This window comes from Ambystoma mexicanum, chromosome 10, assembly GCF_040938575.1.
Source record: "Ambystoma mexicanum isolate Mex_15411 chromosome 10, UKY_AmexF1_1, whole genome shotgun sequence".
In the NCBI taxonomy this organism is placed as follows: domain Eukaryota; kingdom Metazoa; phylum Chordata; class Amphibia; order Caudata; family Ambystomatidae; genus Ambystoma; species Ambystoma mexicanum.
The window spans coordinates 1,291,573,835-1,291,598,500 of record NC_090932.1 but is presented as its reverse complement, the minus strand read 5'-3'; the positions used below and the strand labels follow the sequence as shown (position 1 = coordinate 1,291,598,500).

General features: G+C 46.2%; 1 protein-coding gene across 7 annotated transcripts in view; it reads right to left on the bottom strand.

Annotated features, from left to right (window-relative positions):
• The window catches only part of MTMR3 (myotubularin related protein 3), a 2,389,252-nt gene that overhangs the window by 15,328 nt on the left and 2,349,258 nt on the right, over positions 1–24,666 (bottom strand). The gene's annotated exons all lie outside the window — the stretch shown is intronic.

Sequence of the window (24,666 nt, the reverse complement as noted above, 5' to 3'; positions counted from 1 at the left end):
ATCAATATATTATTTTTAGATTTCATAACCCACAAACAAAATCTATATCGAAATCTATATATGGGCACAGGGAACTGTGCTATATTGCGCATTACTCAAGTATTCTGTCTCCTTACATGGCAAATTTAAATATGTCATTTAATTATCAAACAATTTACCTTTACAACTTCTTGACTATCCCTTGAATCTGAAGCAAGAACATTCTACTTCCGTCACGTGCTCGCAGTTATCAACCACCTCTAGCGCGTATCAGGTAATCATACTTGGCTATTCCGCTACAGACTTGTTTTATGCATGTCAAGTAAGTTTGTATGTATCGTGTGATTATTTTACCAATTGTTTGGTTAGTGCTTTCCAATTGATATACACCTTAATTGTCGTCCCATGGTGTTTGTTTTGAGTTATAATTGGTGTTATCCATACTAATGCAAGTACTGTCTTTCAGGGAGAGTCTGAAGCGTACACCACATTGACAACAGCCCTAGATGTTCTTCAGCAGCCCGAGGTATGGATACCGACAGCTCTACTGACTGTGATCATCAGGACTGGAACACTTGTCGGTTGATTGTTCTACACCATGTTTCATTTGTGGTTAGCCGTTGATATGTACCTGTGCGGTCGACCCCAAGCGTGTGTTGTGTTTTCAATATTGTAATCCTTACTAATGCAAATACTATGTTTCAGGCAGTTGTTGAATCGTCAACCCACGCACTTGATGCGGAGCCTGACATTCAAGTAATTCCGGTGGAAGCGGGACCATGCGGATACGAATCAGTGCAAAAGCTTTCGGAAGTGCGCACCACATTGTCAACAGCCCTAGATATTCTTCAGCAGCATGAGGTATGGATACTGACAGCTCCATCGAGCGTGATCATATAACGTGATTCCATTTGCTATACTTTCTTCCCTATTAACGCAAGTACTGTGTTTCAGGGAGATGATGGAGCTTCCACTACAATCACAAGATCCCAATTAGATGATGCAGATGTAAAGAAATCGGAGAAAAAAGTCGATTAGACCTGATCATTTTTAAATATTCCTTGATTCTTTTAGACAATGCAACATTTGTGGTTATCTCTTTATATGTACCTGTGCCGTCGACCCCAAGTGTGTGTTATGTTTACGATATTGAAAACCATACTAACGCAAGTACTGTGTTTCAGGGAGTTGCTGATGCCTCCTCTTCAATACAATCATTTGTGGCAGTCCATGTAGAGCCAGAGGTATGGATACTGACATCTCCATCGAACTAGGTCATCAGAGCTCGAATACTTGTCGTTTGATTGTTCAACACAATGTTTTAATCGTGTTTGGCTATTGAGATGTACATGTGTGTTCGTCCTCGCGTGCGTTTTACGCTAACAATATTTTGATACACAGTAATGAAAATACTATGTTTCAGGGAGTCGATGCATCCTCATTCCATGCTGTCTATGCGGATACAGAAAATATAGTCGTTGCAGCGCAAGAGGAAGGGGAGACATGCGGATACGTATCGGAGCAACAGCGTGCAGATGTTGAAGGTCGAGTCAAAAAAATTGCAAAGAAAAGAAACCAAAATAAGGTTAGTTACAAACAGTTCATAACTTTAGACATTTTTTTGTGCTGGGGACTATTTTATGTTTTTTTCCAGTCAATTGTACTATACTTTATCTTGTGTTTAAACTGAACATCCCTTTTCCAATCTGTCCTCTAGTTACCAGTGGGTCTACGAACTACACATACACAGACAGTGAAGCGAATGAGAGATGTTGCTTGCCAGACCATTTACACTATGGAGGAACTATTAATTCAGACGCGGCATGTTGAGACTCGGGATGCTCATGTCCAATGGCCAGAACATGAAATTAATCTGTCCGGAAAATCAGAAAAGTTTTATTGGACCATTGCTACAGTACGACCGCACCGCCGCAACAACAACAGGATACTGGATGTATTGAAGATAGCTCTGAAGTAGTCGCAGATCAATTCACACAATCTACACCCGCCAAAGAATTGCCACCAAAAAAGCTGTCGACATTGTTGTGTTCTCCCATCAATGTTGAGGTAGCAGATTTTGAAATGACAGAGAATGAACCAGCAGCAGCATTCACCGACGCATCAGAACTTGATAGCAGCAATATTTCTTTCAAATGTGGTGATATGTCCTCAACGTCACAGGCCGAAACAACTTTGACGCAGGATGACAGTCTAATGAAAGAAGGCAAATGCATAGTATTCGATAGTTGTTTGATGGATATTTTAAGTATGCTGAAATGTGGGCATTCCGTCAGAGGGAAAGTATGTGGGAAGCCATTGATTCATGTGACTCGTCAAGGCAGTAACGTCACAATACATGCCGCCTGTAGATTACATCATACGTTCTCATGGTCTGCACAACCGATGCTGGGGAAACTGCCAGCAGGCAATCTACTGTGTGCAGCTGCATCACTTTTTAGTGGCTCCAGTTTTAGAAAGTTAGAGTCTTTCTTTCAGTTTGTGGGACTCCATTTCATTTAAAAAACGCAGTACTACAAATACCAACATGATTATCAGTTTCCGGCCATTAGTGATGCTTGGAAAATTGAACAATTGTCTCTAGCAAGTACATTCGAAGGCAGACGATTCAGGCTAGCTGGCAATGGACAGTGCGACAGCCCTGGATTTGCTGCCAAGTACTGCACCTACCACTTTCAGGACATGGATAGTAAGAAGATTGTGAGTTCGGTGGTCATGCAGGTAACACAATGTACATCCTCAGTGGCCATGGAGAAACTAGGATTTATAAAATCGGTGGAATATCTACAATCGAGGGGAATGCACATCGACCTCATAGCCACGGACAGACACGTTTCAATTGCCAAGACAATGAGAGAGCAGTTCCCACATATTAAACATCAATTTGATGTATGGCATCTTGCTAAATCAATCAATAAGAAAATCTCGGCTGCAGGAAAAAAAAAGGTTTGGAAAGTATTTCAGAGTGGTCCCAGTCTATCAGCAACCATCTTTGGTGGAGCTCCAAAAATTGTGAAGGGTCAGTGGAAATACTACTTGAAAAATGGCGGTCACTGATGCACCACTGTACCACCGTGCACCGCTGGTCAGAAAACCTACATTTCCACCAATGTGAACATGGCCCTTTATCCCCAGTGGAGGCACGGAAGAAGAAGTGGTTGAATCCATCTTCACTGACACACAAAGCCATTGAGAAGATTGTTTTCGATAAAACTCTATCAAGAGATTTGAGGGGACTGACAGAATTCTGTCACACAGGAGGTTTGGAGGTGTTCCACAATATGTGCCTAAAGTACAGGCCAAAGCGCTTGCATTTCAGCATACAGGGCATGAGACATAGGACTCTACTTGCCGTCTTGGCCCATAACGAGAATCTCGGCCGTGAACAATCTAGGACTAAGGGTAATGTAAGGATGCCTCGCTACACTAAGGCCTTTTCAAAAAGTAGTAAGCAATGGGTGATCAAACCAGTCTATGAGGAAATGGAGTTCAACTTTGTCAAAAGCCTTATTTTTGCTGTATTAGAGAAGCACAGATATGGAATTTTGAACGTTTCTGTGCAGAGCACTGATCCATTGCCACCCAACATTGCCACTGTGCCATGTCCACCCAAAGGAGAGCTGGTTGTGAAGTACAAATCCCGGTTTAAATAATTGTAATAAGATTGTCTTTTTGTAAATAAATTTTATTGTACAGTGTGCATACAAAGTACGCTAACCCTAACCCCTACCTTCACCATCCTGGGTGCCGAACTACCTGGGTGTCATCTTTGAATTCTCTCTCTATTCACCTCATATTGCTAACCTTGTCTATATGTGTATGTATATATTTTTGTTGATGTAACTAATTTTCGCAATCTCTTATAAATGCTGGGCACTGTTAACCGAGGGGAGGCTTGTGTATTGCAAACAATAAAACAAACAATAAATCTCACTTTCAACTCAACTCCTCGGGTACTTTATACTTTCCCTGACCTTCCCCAAAAAATTAAAAGTCTCAATAGTTATGGTTCTTTGGGGCTTCAAAGCTTGCAGACAACGAGGACAAAATTGGGGCCTTAGAACGCGCCAAGCGAGCCGTTGCAGATGGGAGAGAAGCCAGTTCGCATTTGCACATTGAGGCGCACTACATAGATGGATTCGAAACTTCAAGTTCTCACAGATGGCTTTACTACGGGATGTTGCAAAGAAAGAATGTATGCTAATTTCTAGTGAAGGTCAGCGGCTTTGATTTTCAGCTCGCGCCCTGAAGAGGCCCACAACTCGCACTGTCAGTGTAAGGTTCTATTGTTTTTTGACCTTGAGAGACAGGGACCATGCAGAAAGAACTTAATTTGAATGGGGGTTTGGGGGGCGCAATAACGTTTGAGACGATAAGGCAGAAAATTCTTACACTAGACCGAGTTTCATGTTAGTTCAGTATACGAAAAATCGTTGTCAAGAGCACAGTGGGATTTACGGACTGCATTACGCAGACACACAATGGAAATTGCAAATATAATGTAAGTAACTCTTTAGACGCTTTTATACCGGAATGAAGAAATAATGAACGGATGCAAGAATAAATGAATGAATTAAGAGTTTTGAAAAGGTTTGTGGGATCGTCCTTGTAGCGGGCACATGGGCATGCAGGTCCACATTCCACACGCATGTAGACAAAAAGTTGTTTCTCATTGTGTACCGACCTCGATTTATTTAGTTAGTTTTCGCATTGATTTTAGAGCCGAACATACTCCATTGCACTATCCTTGAAAGCAAATAGTTTCAGCTCGGCCGTAATAAATAAAATGAATAATATTAATAAAGATTGGCTGGCGAGACTAATTATAAAAGTTATGTTTTCAAAATAGGTACATCCTTCCCTTTTGCCCCTGCCACCAGTTTCAGACACCGGCAGACTGTTTCTTCAGCCGCCAGCTTAATGTAAACAACTGCACCATTCTGATGATCTTATGGGACGATCGCCAAGGGCCCATATGCCCTTACGCGGTACTAGCAGCTAGAAGCAACATATCAACCTTTACGCTGGCCTAGTGCCTACTTGATGGAACAGCCTTGCGGTTCAACGTGCGACAAATGTGCTTCTTTGAACGAAAACCAACACCCTGTGTACCATAAAGGAACAGCGCGTGACTCACAATAAAATTTTACGGATTTGCGGATAGAGATAAAAGAAAATAAATGACTTTCGGAGTTCATATGGCAATTGCAGAATATTCTATAAACATTTAATGTCAAATAAATGTACTTTACCAAATGTACCGTGTTGCGGTTTCATTTTAAAGTACAGTTTCATATTCTGAATTGTGGCGTGCTGTGTTGTGAGCTGATCTGTGTTGGTTTCCGGGTTCTGTGTGAAGTCGCGTAGAAGACGACTGGGCGCGTTTGCCCACGCAGCACGGTAACGTCACAGAGAGAGGCGGGGAATATGGATGTTTTGATAATGTCAGGCTCAGAGGCGGGGGATATGGTTTAGTGCCGCAAAAGCAGGTCAGCCAGGGCGATGGGGGAAATGATGATTATCACAAAATGGCAGCTCCCTGGTGCCTGTTTTCGCGTGCGTTTAATGGGCGAAAACTCAGGTAAGGTCCATAGGAAATTTTTCTAAAATCGAGCGACTTAGGCTTAAAAACACATGGTCGACCAAAATGTTGACCGAACCATTCCTTTAACCTTTTCTGCACTATATAGGTTGTGGACTTAGAAATAGTCACAAATAAGGTCACACTATGTAACATGTTATTCTATGGATCTTTGTACTTTCGCAACTGTATTTGTTTTGCTTTCCATTGTTTAAACTCCTATTACAGCTCTGAAAGGGGGCTTTATTGACCAAAACTCCTGTACACTGGGTATTTCTGTATAGGAATGAGAATTATCAATAAATTATATCACTACTTGGTGTATTTTGTATTGAAATTAGTATATTTTTCACAAGGAATAAGTTACTTACCTGTAACTTCTGTTCTCCAGCATTGGTATCTTTCATAGATTCAAATGCTGTTTAAATATTTCCCATCGTCGGGCTGGGAATTGTCAGTAGCATTAACGTAGTTTACCTTTACAGTTTTAAACTGCTTGTCACTTTAGTCCTCTATTAAGAGTATTGTAGGGCCATACTGTCCACAGCCAATTAGACAGGTCGCCTTCGCTCCAAACCTGGTGTCCAGCTTCAGATTTGGCAACCCACGAAATGTGGCAAAATGAGCAAAGAAGAGCCTGAGAGGAGCAGAATGGAGATTTGCATGAGAATCTATGAAAAATGTAAATGCTGGAGAACAGGCGTTACAAGTAAGGAACGTATTCCCTTACTAGCTTTCATAGAGTCACATGCTGCTTGAAAAAGATTACACAGCAGTACCTACATACAACCAAACGGGCAGAGGCATAGCTCAACAGAAGCAACCACTCACCTCTGGAACACTCACCTCATGCAAACATTTTGCGAAGTACTGCCTTGCCGGTCCGGGACTCCTCCCTGCAATCCCTGTCAATGCAGTAGAACCTTGTGAAGGTATGGACAGACCTCCACGTGGCTGCCCTGCCGATGCTGAGCAGGGGAACACTGGACAGGAACGCTGTAGTAGAAGCCACAGCCTTTGTTGAGTGTGCTCTTGGTCTTCCTGGAAGGGGCCTGTTGGCCATACAATGACAGTAGGAAATGCACGCCGACAGCAATCTAGCAACGGAAGACTTTGAACGGGCGTTGCCATTGCCAGAAGGTTCAAAGGCAACAAACCATTGTGATGACTTTCAAAACTCCTTAGTGCGAGCCACATAGAACTTGAGGGCTCAGACAACATCCAGGGAATGCAAGGATCGCTCAACCAGAGATAAAGGAGAGCTAAATAACACTGGCAGAATCCAGGGTTCATTGAGGGAGAATGTAGAAGAGACCTTCGGCATGACAGAAGGGTTTGTTCAAAGAACCACCTAGATTGATGAAAATTCAAGTAGGAGAGGGCTTGAAGTTGCCCACCCATCTGGTCGAAGTAATGGCAACTAGGAATGCCATCTTCCGGGAGACAAACTTCAAGGGAGCTTCATGCAGAGGCTCGAAAGGAGGGCCCATTAGCTCTGACAGGACCATGTTGAGTTCCCAAGCTGGTGCAGGAGCTTGGGCGGGGGAAAGGTGTGAAACAGTCCTTTGAGGAATTCTTTCACCATCCTGTGGGACCAAAAGGGAAGGAGTACTGGGGACAAGTGTGTAGCGTGAAATGGCTGCTAAATGCACCTTGATAGAAGAGTGTGCTAAACCAGAATTTGCTGCCAAAGACAAGAGGCATGGCAAGACACCTGCTTCCTGAACATGTAACGATTTCAGACATTGATTTGTAAACCAGACAGTAAACCGCTTCCATTTGCTTCTCTAGTAGGACAGTGTAGATGGCTCTAGTGCCCTGTCCAGGATGTATCTGCAGTCAGGAGGTAGCAGTACGTTTCCAAATTCTAGGGCTGCAGGAGCCAGGCCATCAATTTGAGGGACTGTCGGTCGTGGTGCAAGACTGACCCGCCGTCACAGGAGAGGAGCTCAGAGAGCAGGGGCAACCTGATGCAGGGGCCAATGACAGGTGAAGCAGGTCTGAGTACCAAATTTGTTGCAACCAAGCCAGGGCCACCAAAATCATTGTGCAGCAATGTTCTTGAGGGTACTGAGGAATTGTGATAGAACCGAAATCAGGGAAAAAGCAAACAGTCCTTCCCATAGGAACGAGAACACGTCCCCCTAGGCTCTCCTTCTGGCAAAACCTGCTTGCCAACTTTGTGCATTTCTTGCTGGTTGCTGTTGCGAACAGATCGCTCTCTGGATGTCCCCACTCAGAGAAGAGGCGTAGAGCCTGACCTTGGTGATGTTCCCATTCGTGGCAGGGCCCGAGTTCCCGACTGATCGAGTCTGCTATCGTATTGTGGATCCCTGGCAGGTGGAAAGGAATAAAAAACATGCTGTGTGCCAGCGCCCATGTCCACAACACCTGGGCCTCTGCTGACAGAACCAGTGAGTGGGTCCCCCCTCTTGCTTGAGAATTTAGAACATGGTGGTGGTGTCATCCACAAAGATGTGGACCACCCGGGTCTGCAACTGGGGAATGAAGGACCATAGCTCAAAACACAGCTCAGAGTTCCCAAGCATTTTCTTCGGGCAGCCACAAGTCTCTGGTATGGAATTTGTCAGTGCGAGCTCCACAACCCACCTGCAAAGCACTGCAGTGAGTAACCCGATGAGCTTGGAGGCGAAAGGGAGCACCCTGAGTGAGGTTGAAATGGCGACTCCACCATTGGAGGGCGTCTAGAAAGGATTGAGTGAGGTGATGTTTGTCCTCACAGGACCCTAAGATTTGTTGCCAATGGACATCCAGGAACTCCTGAAGTGGTCTCATTCGGAGTCTGCAGTGTGGAATAAATGGGATGCAGTAGGTCATCATCCCCAAGAGGAACTTGAGAGAGCGGACGGAAGCAATTGATAGGCAAGATAGCTGGCGGAACCTTGATCAGGGTGACATTCACCAAGGCGTGGCGACACAATTAAGAAAGACATCAGCAAGACTTTACAAAAGTTCACAGAGAACCCCAGTGACATTAGGCATAGGATTGTGTTGTTGGTATGCTGAGTCGCTAGTGGAAGCGATGGGGCGTGCACCAACTAGTCGCCTAGTTACGGGTAGACGTGAATTCCTGAATGCCAGAGGTGGGCTGCAACTGAATCAAGACTTTTGGTGAAAAGCTTAAGGCTTGAGGAATTTCAGTCTTCTTAGGTCTAGTACGGGTCTCCAGCCTCCTGACTTTTTCTTCACCAGAAATTAAAGTTACTGACTGTAGTGACTAGAGTACTCCTAGGGGACAGTACCAGAACCTTTGGCAGTGACAAAATGAGCTTCCCCTTTATATTTAGTATAGCGGCGCCTCAGCTCAGTTCCCTTTTAACACATCAGACGCTTCGATACCCGACTAGTCATATTACCTATACGTCATTGGCATACTAGCTGGGAAAGGTGGGTGGTACGTATTGGAGGAAAGGGGACTATGGACTATGATCACTCTAGTCAATACAGTCAGTAACTTTGATTACTCATACGTCCCGTCCCCTTTCCTCCATCCTTGTGGGTGATTCAATCGAACATAGGGTGGAGCTTTGATTACCTGCCTCATATCTAGGATGAGGCGAAAAGGTTCTTCGGAACCACCTGAACAAACTCTGCATCGCGCCTGGAACTCGTGTCCAGCGAATAGTGCTTACAGAAAGCGGACGGAGTGGCCCAGGTAGCCGCCTTGCTGATGACATACGAAGAAGCAGGTCTCTGAAACGCGTCGGCAGTGGTCTTAGTTCTGATCCCACAGGCATGAATCCTCTCAGGAACAGGTTTGCCCATGGCTGTGTGACCTGAAAAATGGCCTGGACCATCCAAAGGCGATGGAAGCCTTGGAATCCTGAGAGCTGGGGGAGGAGCCCCCCAAAAAAGCGAATGCCTCAGAATTCCTGAAGGATTTCGTCCGGGAAAGATAAAACTTGAGGACCCTCAAGGTCTAAAGAAATAGGGGCCCATTCAGCCTCCGACTACGGGTTTGGGAAGAACACCGGTAGACATTTCTCTTAATTCAGATGAAATGGGGTCACTTCCACAGAAGCCATCAGATCGAAAGGCTTGCTTTGCAAGGCTGCGATAACAGAGTTGAGGTCCCAGACTGGGTTTGGTCTACGCACTGGAGGTAAAAGCCTAGGCAGCCCCTTAAGGTGGGACTTAACCACTTAGTTGGCTGCCGAGAAAACATGCTCTGGGGAATTCTTGTAAGCTCGGATGGCTGCCAAATACGTGCAGCAAGTGTCCACCTGAACTCTGGACCGAGCCAGGTGCGCTGAGAAGGCCAGTATGTAATCCAGGTGACAGGTTCCAGCCCCTTGTCGCAAGCCCACTGGCAGAACCTAGTCCATTCGAAAAACTGAAAATTGAGCATGCTGAAGCCTCAGCTGATCAGGAACCAGGTTGCCTGGGGCCTTTGGCTGTGTCCGTATGTTCCACTGCCACACCCTGCTGCGTCAGGAATCCCCTGCTGGGGAACGGAAGATGGACAGGACGCTGGGAGCAGAACTGTAGTAGATCCAGAAATCAGGGTCTCAAAGGCCAGTGGGACACAACCAGGATGAGGCTCCAACCCACAAAGGATCGAAACTTGCGGAGGGGAGCGGGCGTGAACACTTAACACATATGGCCATGCCAACAGATCTGGAAAGCGTCTCCCAGCAACCCTCGATGCTGACCTGCCCATGAAGTAAACAGGGGCACTTGGCATTCCGGGGGTGGGGGGTTGCGAACAATTCCAGGTCCGCGATCCCCCAACGCTGGAACCGGGGCAACAAGGAGTCGTCGTTGAACCACAAGCGACTCAACTGATCCGCTTCTGCATTGCTGCCCCCCGGAAGGTGGACTGCGGAAATCCAAATCCTCTCTGTGAGGGTCCATTACCAAATCGAAACCGCCTCCATGCAGAGGAGGGAGAACAGGTGCCACCCTGCTTGTTAAGCTAAAACATTGTAGTAAAATTGTCCGTCTTGACCAGGGCCGATAGGTCCCTGATTAGGGGCAAAAACGCCCTGAGGGCCACGCCCACCGCCCTGAGCTGGAGCAGATTGATCTGCAGGATGGCCTCTGTCCTGGACCATGCTCCATGAATCGTATAGTCCTCCAGAGTAGCCCTCCAACCTGACATAGAGGAGTCCATCATCACCACCAGGGTAGGCTCCGGACGGGTAGAGGGTGCTCCCACTAAACGTTGTCATCCATCATCCACCAGTGAAGGTCGGGTAAAAGGAACAGTGGTATTGGGATCCTGTCCGACTGAGACCCTGTCTCCTGATCCCTGCTGGCCGCCATGTGGAGCTAGAGGCGCCTCATCTTCAGCACACATGAAGCCATTGGGCACAGAATGTGCTGGAACCACCATGCTGAGGTGTTCGAGTTGGCCAGAAAGTGCCCCACCGTCTCACAGAGGGAGAGAAGCCTCTCGGGTAAGGGGAACACCCGTTGAACGGTAGTGTTCCAAGGCACCTCTCGGAAGACCAGTTCCCAAGATGAGCATAACTGCGACTTCCTCCGGTTGAGGGAAAACCCCAGCTGATGAAGGGTATCCGCCAATCTCTGGCAGGAGTGAACCACCCCCTCGGCTGACCCCCACCCTCACCAACGAGTTGTTCAGATAAGGGTATAGAGGATGGCCCCCCAGGCAGAGAAGGCCCGTCACTGCATTCATCAACTTCGTGAAGACGCAAGGTGCCGAGTTCAGGCCCAAAGGCTGCACCTTGTACTTGAAGTGGTACAACAATCGTGATTCGCAGACATTTCCGATGCGGTTAATATATGGGTACATGCAGGTACACATCCTTCCATACAGCGATTCAGCTATGTGCGCGGTTGTAATAATCTTGAGTTCCAGCGGTAAAGACAGATTCAGAAATGACGGGTCCAGGACTATCCTCAGGCCAGCCGGGATGTTCTTTGGTGCCACAAAAATCCTGAATAGTAACCAAAGCCCCTGTCTCCAAGAGGAACCGGTTCTATCGCCTGCATCTCCAAGAGTGAAAGGACTTCCCGTAAAAGAGCCGGGGACCTGATCTGACTAACTGAGAATGTCGAGATCCAAGTCTTCAAGGAGGAGGCAGATTTCAGAAGAATGTTTGATAGCAGACGAGCATTAAGTGTGGCTAAGTGAATCCGATCACCACCCTTAAAAGTTTTCCAAGAAGCAGTACAAGGGGGTGGTATGCCTGTCGGAGGGAGTGCTGAGGGAGAGGAGGGAAACAGGAGTGGGAAGGAAGTTGATGAGAAAGAGGAGGGGATTGGGTTGAGGACCCCGAGCCATAATAGTGCCATTGTGATGGACATTAATGATGCACCTCGAGGATGAGAAGCCAGCCAAGAGAACTTCCCATCTGGTACCACCATTAACGGGTGAGGAGGAGGAAGGGGAGAGAGTGGAGATCAGGTGTTGAGTCCAAAGGTCTGGGGAAGGGACAGAAAAGAGGATGTCTGTGATGTAAGTAGCGCATACATAGGTGTCCACAGGGAACCAGGCTGCACCTCACTGAGGAGGTCCAACAAGGCCGAAACATGTCTGGGGTTGCTTGGTTTTCTGTGGAGAGGGGACCTGGCCTAGCAGTTCGGGCTGGGCTGCTACCTTCGGTGGCGGCAGCTGTTGACTGATTTGCACATGGCTGGTCCCATTTTGCAATTGGGCAGTCGGGCTAAAAACGGTGGTGTGGAAGGTTGCCCAGAGCAATTGCCAGTGGTTTAGATTCATTCGAAACCTTCCACCCATCACTTTTGTGGTTACAAGGGGGTGGTAAGCCTGTCAGAGGGAGTGCTGAAGGAGAGGAGGGAAAACAGGAGTGGGAAGGAAGTTGATGAGAAAGAGGAGGGGATTGGGTTGAGGACCCCGAGCCGTAATAGTGCCATTGTGATTGATATTATTGATGCACCTCGAGGATGAGAAGCCAGCCAAGAGAACTTCCCATCTGGTACCACCATTAACGGGTGAGGAGAAGGAAGGGGAGAGAGTGGAGATCAGGTGTTGAGTCCAAAGGTCTGGGGAAGGGACAGAAAAGAGGATGTCTGTGATGTAAGTAGCGCTTACATAGGTGTCCACTATAGGTAAGCCAGGGTTAGAAGAAAGGCGATCTTTCTTGTACTTTTTTCTTCCAGACTTTGTGAGAGAGGAAGGGTAGGTGATAGAATAGTAATTTGAGTAGATGGGAGAGACAGAGAGAGACATAGTGATGGTAGAGAAGGGGGTAAAGGGAGAGCAAGTGATACTGCACAGGCACAAGGTGACTCACCTAGCAGCCGAGAGCAGAGGGTGATTAAAAAGCGCACCTACGAGCGGGACAACTCTTCCAAGGAGGGGCGGTCAAGGGATTTCGAGTTGGTGCGGGAGATGTTGGGGGCGGAGGGAGTGAGAGTGTTCGACTATCTGAGGCTGATGGGTATTTGCACAGACCCCAGGGACCTGCCCATGCTCTCCCGGCCATTAACTAATTTTGAACAAGTCATCAACGAAGACACCATCAGGAAGGGGATTGTGTCTAAATTATATAGAGTGATGGTTCTAGCACACTTGAAAGGGAGGCAACATTTTAGTGCTCTGCTCTAGCCCCGAGATCCTGAAAATGTGAGAACTAGCTTCTATTGAAACGGCAGACCTGTCCTCTTCCAGAAGGTCCAGGCAGGGAGGGGATTCACCAGAGCCACAGGAAAGGGGTACTCAGCCTTCTAAGAGAGTAAAAGAAGATTGCTTGATCATCCAGAGAGCTGAGGGTCAACCTGCAGAAGACTACCTGACAGAAATTATGGATGGTAGCGTCTTATCTATTTGAAAGATAAAACAGACTGTGTTGGGGATGAAGAATGATCAATCCCTGGGTAAGAAGAGGATAGAAGTATTGGAAACAGAATATCTGAATCTGATGACCGAACTCATGAACTTGAAGAGAAGGTCTCCCAGTTATCCCAATGCCTGGATGCTGCCCAGAAAAAGACCTCTGAGCAGGAAAATGTTTCTAGAAGTTCAAACCTGAGAAATACTGGCTTTCTGGAAGGTGCTGAAAATGGGCACCCAGTTGATTTTTTACAGAGAACCTTTCCCAAATTGCTGAAGTTGCAACCTGGAGAAGTATTGGAGATTGAGAGGGCAGACCGCACCTTAGCCCCCAAACCAGCCTTGTGCCAGCCCCACCCAGGGCTTTTCTTGTGAAACAGTTAAGATTCCCCATCAAGGAGCTCCTGATCAAGATAGCAAGGGAACTGGGAGACCTTAAACAGAAAGACTACAAGGTCATGTTTATCAAAACTATAGCAATGGCACTGCAGCACAAAGGAAACTTTTTTTGGACTCTAAGAGATTGGCACGGGAAAAAAACCTTATACATCATATGGTCTATTCAGCATTTTTAAAGTTGTAGTGGATGGGGTGACACATCTTCACTGACCATCGTAAGGCCATGGACTTTATGAATGCCACCAATGCGGAAATAAGGGAAACCTTTCCCTTCAAAAATGAGAAATTGATGCTGCCTACTGTCACTTGGTTGTTAAATTTATTTTTGAAAGTTTTTGACAACAAGAATAATAACATGTACTGCTTATATTGCTTAACTTTTTCTTGGTGTTGAACCGTTTTTCTGTTTATTTTTAATTAACTGCTGCTGTTGCAAAAATGCAGTTCGACTCTCTTCCTCGAGCCTCGGGAGAGTCATCAAATGTCCTTCATTCTAATGCGCGACTTCCGCATTCTCTATCCAGAAGCCCTGGTGATGGAGGAGGCATTCTGGGTAAGCTTCGTCACGTTGCGGATGAGCAGATCTGAACACGCCAGTACGCTCCCTGATGAGAACGCTGAACTCTGTGCAGATGCAATTATTACCCTGGCGCCTCCCTGCCTATTGTGCTGCTGCGTTGGTGTGTTCGGTCATGTGTTCCTGCTCGTGCCGTGCCGGTGATTGCCCGATGGAAGCGTGGAGGAAATCGTGGATGTTTTTTTAAGTCGTTAAGCGTGACCCATATACATGCAGAAGAACAAGTTACTTTCTTACCTGGTAACGTTCTTTCGACGGGATGTTCCTCCGACGTATTCCTTATCTTTGATATACGTTTCCAGCTTGCTGGCCTTGGAAATTTTTTCTCTGTAGAGGGCGCTGCGCATCGACGTCCGCCGAGTCGATGTCCCTCGACGGCCACCGTATCGGCGCCGACGTCACCATGCCCATAAATAGACACGCGCTGCATCCGTTGCTCTGTTCCGTTTTGTAGTATAAGAAAGACATGCCTGAATTGGTTAGTAACCTTGAAGGAGCGAAAGCTGCAACCACAAGGGAAGTTATCACTGCGGGGATGGATGGGAGGGGCGATAAGGAATACGTCAGAGGAACATCCCGTCGATAGAACGTTACCAGGTAAGAAAGTAACTTGTTCTTCGAAGGGATTGTGTCCTCCGACGTATTCCTTATCTTTGATAGGCTCCCATAGCAGTGGTATGTAATTGGAGGAGGGAGTGATAGTGTTATATATCCCTTTAGAGATGGACCGAGTGTAATACGGCTTTGCCAAATCTGGTCTCTTGAGCAGTGGAGGAATCCAGATTGTAAAATTTTGTGAATGTATGTGCGGACAACCATATGGCAGCCGCACATATGTCTTGGACCGGTACCACTCTCTAGAGAGCCGAAGAAGCTGCGATACCCCTGGTTGAATGAGCCCTGAGGTTTTGGGGTGGCTCTTTCCCTGCTAGTCTAACATTCCAGGATGGCCAAGATAATCCACCTGGAGATTGTTTGTTTTGTTATGGGTAGTCCCAACTTGTGACCTGAGTATCCTACAAACAGCTGGTCTGCTTTCCTGATTCTAGCCATTCTGCTGATGTAAAAGCTGAGAGCTCGCCTAGGGTCCAGCCTGTGTAGCCTTTCCTCCTCTTTCCCCGGATGGGGAGGAGGGTAGAATGAAGGCAAGGTAATTTTCTGAGTAATATGGAATTCAGAAACCACCTTTGGGAGAAAATTTGGCTTCACCTGGAGGACAACCTTGTCCTTGTGGAAGATTGTATGTGGGGGTTTACAGGAGAGAGCTTGTAGCTCACTCACCCACCTAGCCAATGTTAGTGCTACAAGTAGGACAGTTTTAAGTGTGAGAAATCTTAATGCGCAAGAGTGAAGTGGCTCGAATGGAGTGCCCATTAAGTAGTTTAAGACTAAATTTAAGTCCCATAATGGAACCTGGAATGGTTTTGGAGGTTAAACATTAGTCAGACCCTTGAGAAATTGTACCACTAGAGGAATTTTGAAATACGATGGTTCCTCCGCAGTGCGCTTGAAGATAGAAAGCGCTGCGAGATAGCCTTTTACAGTGCCAACTTGAAGGCCTGAGTTTGCCAAGTAGAGTAGAAACGATAGCACCGTTGGTGTATCGCATGAAAAAGGGTTGATATTCTCTTCCCTACACCAGCTGCAAAACTTGTTCCAACGGCAGCGGTATAAAGACTTTGTTGCTGGTCTTTTGGCCGAAATCAACACCTCCATGACATCATCAGGGAGATCCCAATCCTTGTACCTCAACCTTTCAGAAGCCAAGCGTGAAGGTTGAGGGTTCCGATGTCTGGATGGAGAACCTGACCTCCCTTCTGCGAGAGAAGATTCTCTTTGAGTGGAAGACGTATTGGAGGACAGATGGACATATCTAGAACGTCCGGGCACTACGTTCTCCTGGCCCAGTCCGGGGCAATTAGGATCATGGTTTTCCGGAATCTTCTCAACCTCCTGATCATTTGAGGAATAACAGGGACTGGTGGAAATGCATAGAGGAGTGGAAATTCCCAGTCCACTACGAACGCATCTCCCAGAGCTCCTCTCGGGGGAAATTCCCTTGAACAGAACAGATCGCACTTCCTGTTGGTGCTTGTGGCAAACAGATCCACCTGAGGGGTTCCCCAAAGGGCGAAGATCTCTTGAAGGACTTCCTGAACTAGCTCCCATTCGTGGGAGACTGTGCTCTGCCTGCTCAGAGCGTCCGCTATCAAATTCTTCTCTCCGGCTAGATGGACTGCCGATAGAGAGATTCCTTCCCGAATTGCCCAAAACCAGAGCTGCATTGCCTCTCTGCACAGTGGTAGTGATCCTACGCCTCCTCTTTTGTTGAGGCAGTGCATGGCCACCGTGTTGTCCGTCATTATCAGGACATTTCTCCCCTGTACTGATGGCAGGAAAGCTTTCAGCGCTAGTCTGATCGCTCTCAGCTCTAATAGGTTGATATGTAGTCTGGACTCCGATGGAGACCAACGACCGCTGATGGTCAAGTCGTTGGCATGGGCTCCCCACCCTGTGAGCGAGGCGTCTGTGACTACTGTTATCTCCGGCCATGGTTGCCAAAACAGTTCTCCTTTCAAGATGTTCTCTGAATAGGCCCACCACTGAAGGTCGTGGGCTACCTTGTCTGGAATCCGGAGGAGATCTGTCATTCTCCCTGAGAATTGTGACCACTGACTTCTCAGTGCCCACAAGAGATCTCATTCTCAGGCGAGCCTCTGGCACAAGGAAGATGCAGGATGCCATGAGGCCTAGCAACCTCAAAAAGTCGAAGGCTGGGAGACGTTGGGCATTTTGAAACTTGGTGACCATCTGTAGAATATCTTGAGCCCTCACCTCTGGTGGCGAGGCTTTTTCTCAGGGAAGTGTCCAGGACCGCTCCAATGAACTGGAGTCTCTGAGATGGTATCATCTGTGACTTCTTTAAATTGAGGGAGAAGCCCAGTCTGTGAAGGAAGAGGCAGACATAATCTAGCTGGGTCCGGGCCTGTTCCGAAGATACGGCCCTGATCAGCCAATCGTCCACGTAGGGATAGACGTGGATACCTTCCCTCCTTAGACTCGCCGCCACTACTGACATCAGCTTGGTGAAGACCCTCGGGGCGGAGGTCAGCCCAAATGGCAGAACTCGAAATTGATAATGAGAGTTGCCAATTGCGAACCTCAGGTATTTCCTGTGCTTGAGATGGATTGGCACATGGAAATAAGCATCATGAAGGTCCAGAGATACCAGCCAGTCCTGGAGCTGGAGGGCCTGAAGGATCGGAGAGAGAGTTACCATCTTGAACTTGTCCTTCCTGAGGAACTTGTTCAATTCTCTTAAATCCAGGATGGGACTCAGTCCTCCGTCCTTCTTTGGTATGAGAAAGTACCAGCCCTTGTTCCTGTCCGCTACAGGTACCGGTTCTAAGGCACCTTTCTCTAGCATGTCCATAATTTCCTGCAAGAGGAGCGGATCTGGAACTTTTCGGGAGCTGTTCCCCGGTGGATGACTCTGAGGGATGTGTAGAAAGGGTAGGCAGTAACCTTGGGCAACTGTCTCCAACGCCCAAGCATCTGACGTTATATCCTGCCATTCCGTCAGATGGTGAGTTAACCTGCCCCCTACAGGTGTCTTGTGTGCAAAGGCCTCAGAGTGGTTTGGGGGCGGCTGATGCAGATGCCGAGGGTAAAGAGGCACCTGCTGCTGCTGCGGTCTTAGTACCTTTGACCTGTCCACCTCGGGTGGATCTTCTTTGGCCTCTTTGAGCCGGCTGTCCTCTGCCTTTTCCGAATGCGGAATAATAGCGAAAGGATTTTCCTCTCCCAGAGGTTCCTGAGGGGCGAAAAGGAGTTTGGCTCCTAAGGATTTTGCTGCTGCTTTAGAAGTCTAACTTTTCCAGACTGTCATCAGCCTTTTTTCCCAAATAACGAAGAGCCGTCAAAGGGCATATTCAAAAGTCTGGCCTGTACATCTGGAGCAAAGCCAGACTTTCGCAACCATGCATGCCTGCGGATTGTAGTACTAGCCGCCATGGCCCTGCTGATACTGTCAGCGGAATCGATGCCAGTTTGAAGAGACTCGCACATGGTATCTTTGCCATCTTGAATGATGTTAAGGAAGGCTTCCTTCTCCTCTCCATCGGGTATGCAGTCAGCCGCTGATGAAGCACACTCCCATAATGTGGGACTGAACCTGGCGAGCGTACAGGTGGCGTTGATGGACTTCAACACCATACTACAGGCAGAGAAGACTTTCTTTGCCATAGAGTCGTACCTCTTGTCATCCCTGTCCTGTGGGACAGTAGGGTAAGCAGTCCTACTGCTGGATGAAGTTGCCGCTTGAACCACCAGGCTCTCTGGGGTCAGGTGTTTTAACAGGTATTCAGGGTCAGCAGCCGCTACCCTATACTTTGTCGATAGTCTTTTATTGACTGCTGGGATGACTTCGGGAGTCTCCCAATTGGATGCAATTTTTCTTTGTAGGGCTGCATGGAAGGGGACCACCGGGTCCTCCTGTGGGCCTTTGTCCAATATATCCGTTAGATCATCCTGTTGGAAAACAGGTGAAGGCGCAGACCAACCCATAAACTCAATTATTCTTGCCATCAGGGTTCTATATGGTGTTTCGGCATGTTCCCCTGGGTCTGGCTTTACAAATTCCACTTCTGGGGAAGTGTCAAGTCCACTGGCCTCATGAAGCGAGTCCTGTAGTTCCTTCAGCCTCCTTTCTTCAGAGGTGAAATCCTCTGCAGCAGGCAGTGAGGATCTCTGTAAACCAAAAGTTTCTTGGTCAGAGTCTTCTCTTTCTTCATAAATTGAAGAAAGACCAGGGTATTCTGATCTCTGAAATGGAGTAAATCCCATCTCTAGGGCTGAAGGAGCCAAACTCGTCGTTATTGGACGATAAAATGTCGAAGTCGTCGACGCCGATGTAACCGGCCTCGAAGGCACCGAAAATGGCGTCGAAAAAACTGGAAGGAGCCTCGAAGAATTCGAGAGGATTGGGATCCTACTCGAGGGCATCAACGACAGTCTCGGTGTCGTGCCTGAGGCCCTTGAAAACACCGTTGGCTGTGGAGCCTTGGTCCTCTCTTTCATCGGCGTCGACGATGGCGTCGAGTCGATCGACCGATGCATCGAGGAACCCTTCGACAACGGCGTCGATGGTGCCGACCCGTGCGTCGAGGGAATCTTCGACGACGGCGTCGAAGGAACCCTCGACGACGGTGTCAAAAGACGGTGCCTTCTTACCCGATGGCTCATGGCGCTCTCGGGTGGAATGTTTTGCCGGGTGCTGCAACTCGCGGCGTTTTGATTTTTTGGGTTTTTCCCCCGGGGTATCACCCTCAGCTGTCTTCGAGGGGGTCGAGGCCGCGTTCTCGAAGACGCTTAACATTTTCTTTCTGAATTCCTCCCACTCAGTTTGAGAACTGTGTTTGGTGGGACAGGAAACTCTTTCTGGGGACACTGAAGACGAGGAATGGCACCTTCGACGTCTCTTTTTTGAGTGTCTAGATCTCGACGAATGGTGGGAGCTGCTTCGAGATCTAGAATGGGAGTGTTTTCGACGGCGAGGAGACGAGTGCCTCGACTCGGCCGACGAAACCTTCGAGGTGGTTTTGGCTGACTTACCTCTCTCGAGCTTCCCCTTTCGCTCCTTCAGGGCTTTCGCCGTCATGGACATGCAATCCTCACACTCCGATCAATGGTGCTCAGATCCCAAGCACCATAAACAGACCCTGTGTGGATCCGTTATTGACATTTTTTTTACCGCAGTCTCGACATTTCTTGAAGCCGGATCGCGGCGTCGTCGGTTCTGATGAAGAAGCCATCGAGAACGATAAGGAATATTGGTCGAAATAGATTTAGATAAACCTGACTGAACTGAGCAACGACGTTCCGAGGCCCCACGAAGCGCGAAAAAACAGAACTGAGCAACGGACGCAGCGCGTGTCTATTTATGGGCATGGTGACGTCGGCGCCGATACGGTGGCCGTCGAGGGACATCGACTCGGCGGACGTCGACGCGCAGCGCCCACTACAGAGAAAAAATTTCCGAGGCTAGCAAGCTGGAAACGTATATCAAAGATAAGGAATACGTCGGAGGACACAATCCCTTCGAATTATGTTTTCCCAATGCCCTGCTCCGATGTCCCTGGTGCGTATTGTACGGAAACTTTAATGTGAGTTGAGTTTTACTTTCGTGCAAGGCATATATTCGCAGCAGGGTGTGGTCAATTGTCTGTACTGATACTGGGAGTAAGTTTAAAAAGAGCATTAATATTTTAAACAGAATTGTTGCAGAACCCCCCCCCCCCCAGGAATCATTTCCATCTAGGAAGATGCATTAAAGCGTGATTTACGCTGTATTGCCTGTTCATGTCTACCTAAGCTGATCCAATCTACAGAGGCGTGACTCTTGTTCTCTGACCAGTTACTCCAAAACAATCAGATTCAACATTTATGTCTATGGTCTTGGACATCTCTCGGTGTCCAGTACATTGGGAAAAGGCACACATGCTTCTGTGGACTATAGAATCGTCCACAGAAACCACAAAAAAGTTTTGACTACGCACTGCAACCGAGACAAGAATAAGGATTGCAAAGGAAAACATGTGCAGGAAGTACTTTTAAACACGTTCTGTTTTGTGAATGGTTACTGCTACAGATGCAAGTTGTAACGCTCAGTTACGTTTCACCATTCACTCTTACCATCAATTTTTTTCTTTAATTGTTTTGTGATAGACTTCTCTCAGTGTGTCAAATGCTCGCCGGAGTGTGTATGCATTATATGTTTCCTGTTTTGGCCTTGGATAATGGGATGCTATGTGTAGACCACTCCTTGATTATGATCGGTCTGACGGCTGTTGTATGTGTGTGACATCTATTGTTAATCAGCACTCTTACCAATCTAGCTACTTAGTTAAGGAGTGTCCTTGATGTTGCCGACCTCAAAATATATAGGTACCAGGTATTTAATTCTGGATCCCAAAGGTGTTAAACATAGTTCTATATAAGGATCATTAGTAATGGTATTTTTGAGTTGACAGTGAATTAAGTGCAAGTGTTTCATGTGCTGTGTCAAATCAACCTGTATTGATGCTTTTTGGGTTCCTTCACCTCCTGCATAGGCTGAGGAAGGATGGACTATACATTACACTGTTGAATTACAAAGTATGGTTTTAAAAGACATCCATAGTGTGTCATGACAGGACTACTCTTTTATAAAATGTAGGCATGGTAATATGTAGGCGACTTTCTTTAATTTTGAAAATGTATGCATTTCCTGGCAAGCATGGTTTAGCACCTGCTCTGATCCCAAGTTATTTTGCGATGTATATGGTCGGGAAAGGTTTGGAGGGGGTAGTCCAGTGCAATATGGACAGTGTTGGCACCCAGATCTAATTAGAATCCTTTGTTTTGGGGAATTCTGGGGACAAAATTACATCTACTTCTTAGTGAATGTAGGACAAACCTCTATATATTATAAGCTACAACCTTGAGATGGAACAAATTTAAAAACAAGCTAAGGAATGAAGAGTATCTGTTTACTGCCAATTTCGTACCGTATATTAAACTGAAAAGATGTATGAATATAGAAATTTCCTCAGTGGCATAGGAATTAGATGACATTAATGCTGGCTTAGGCTGCTGGCAATCTGTGAATTGATCATACATCCTCCAAGGTGTTTTCAATGAGTTATTTTGAGGGATAGTTGGGACAGTTTTCTGGAACAGCTATAGGGAGTGATTTAGAGAATGAGAATGAGAATGTTATAATAGAAAAGGTGTGTGATTGTTCTTGAGAGTGTGGAGATGATTTTTTTTTTTTTTTTTTAATTACAGGGTGAGGTAAATCTTCAGTCATTTCTCTTGCAGGCGCCATCACCCTGTTGGCTATAAAGGGAAGCCTTGTCTGCCTTTGGGCCGTTAGCCGGTGCAGTCCGATTTCCATATTTATGTCACCATAAATGAGCTGGTTGGGTTTGGGTAGGGGTGTACATAATGTTATGGGTAGGTGGTATATGCATAAAATAGGTATGAGTGATGGGTTTGAATGTCAGACGATTAGGGGACAATTAATGGGCTTCAGTGGGTGGCTATATTGCTGCGGATAAAGAGTCTGTCATAAGTTCAATGTTCTAAGTGCAACTGGTCAGTTATCTCAACGGGATTGATTTGGTATTGGATAGTATGTAGGGGGGCAAAGAGAACTTAGCTTTACTTTATTATTAGACGAGATTACATTTTAAATCTATAGTATGTAGTTGTTATCCTAGTTGAATATCTTAACATGTTTTACTTTTGTTTATTAGCATTGACCAAATATAGGGCGTACTGGTTATTTGCGCTCTTCCTGCAGCCCTTTCGCCATGTTCTGGTCGGCACTTATTTTTACTGATCTATCTTCTAAGTTATTTTTGTATAAATTATATATTTTATCCTTAATCTCTTCTATTTCTTTTTTCTTGTGTTCTGTATCTCCCCTTTTTGTTTTTTTGTCCTTACAGGGAACTTGTCTTTCGCGTTATTGTAGGTTGTGTTGTGGACTGGTATTATGTTTGTTCTCACGTGTTGAGGCCAATATTGTGCTCGAGTATGAACCAGGGTAGTGCTCACCCTTTCAAATCTAAATTGCTGAGATTTTGACTATTGCTAGTTGGAGAATGAAAGTACTCAATTTTTTGAATAGGGACAAGCCAGATATAGTCTTACTACAAGAGACTCATCTTCAACAGGATAAAGCAGAGTATATCTTGAATTCTGTTTGTCTAAAGGAGTACTTCAGTACCTTTGCGAGTAATTCAAGAGGGGGAACTATTTTGTTCAGGAGAAACTTGAAAATCTTCATAGATAAGGTGCATATTGATTGAGACGGAAGGTTTGTAGCTTTAAACTATTGGTGGAGAATATCCGCCTTATAATAATTAATATGTATGCTCGTAATGTTGGGAAATCTGACTTTTTTTGAAGTTTGGATGATGTCCTAATGGATATGGGAGATGGTGCAATGCTAATAGGTGGTGGTTTTAACACTACTCTGGACAAAGTGTTACATCAGAATTGTCACGGTCATATGCAGAGGATAAAGCTAGAAAGGGTTTGTTGCAGTTTATGCAAACCTGGGATCTACATGACATATGGCGTCACTCTATTCCACATAACACTTAATCTTGGATTGATTATTTTCTAGTGAACAGAGACCTTTATGGGGCAGTGAAGTCTGTAAGAATGGGGGAGTCAGTGATTTCTGATCATGCTCGTCTTTTTCGAGAACAGGGCAAGTCTATGGGTGATGCTAGGAAGGGTAAGCTATAGAGACTATACACCTGATTATTGTCTGACAAAGACTGTTAAGCAGATAAGCACTGAAATTTCGCTCTTGATTAATGATAATGTAGGGTCAGTGATTACATTGAAAACTGTTTGGGATGTGTAGAAGGCACATTTACGCGGTATGATTATTAGCCTGAAGGCTGAAGCAGAGTATAAGGAGGCTGAGTGTGCTTATAAGCACAGCGTCGAAACTCATAACACATCTCCCTCCGACACATCTTTATCTTCCATGTTACGAGCCAAACGTGTGCTGGATGGTATAATTCATAAGAAAGCAGTGAGAGATGTATATTACACTGGTCAAGCATTCTGTGAGAGAGGGGATAAAGCTGGGGCCCTGTTGGCTAACAGACTAAGAGGTAGAGATTGCGGAAGACAAGTGCTATCTATATCAGATGGTAATGAAACTCCTATGAGGAAGAATGTAGAGACATGTGAGGTATTTAAGAAGTATTTTGAATCCTTATACCATGATGAGGGATGTGTGAGGGAAAACGGAATTTAAACTTTTTTAGACCGGTTCCCTATTCCAAAATGGATTAGTGTTGATGTGATTTCTTTAGATAGAGAAATTACAGGGCCTGAAGTTGCTGATGCCATGAATCTGTTGACCGCCGGTAAATGCCCTGAACCCGATGGTTTCCCAGCCGGATTCTATGCACATTTTGTGCCACATTAGCACCTTTCCTAGTAGCCCTTTTTAGGGTGATCATTGTAAATGAACAAGTGGCTGACTCCATGCAGGCAGCAGTTATATCGGTGATCCCCAAAACAGGTAAGAGTCGGTCATGTTGCAATAATTATAGGCCAATTTCACTTTTGAATGTTGACATTAAACTCTTGGCTAAGATTTTTGCAGTTAGGATCAACCCCATGCTACCGAAATTAATTCATCAAAATCAGATGGGATTCATTGTGGGGAGAAATAGCTATGACAACTTAAGGGAACTTTTTGATGTTATTTCCTTGAAATGTGGCTCTCTGGAACCCTATGCAGCTGTCAGCATTGTT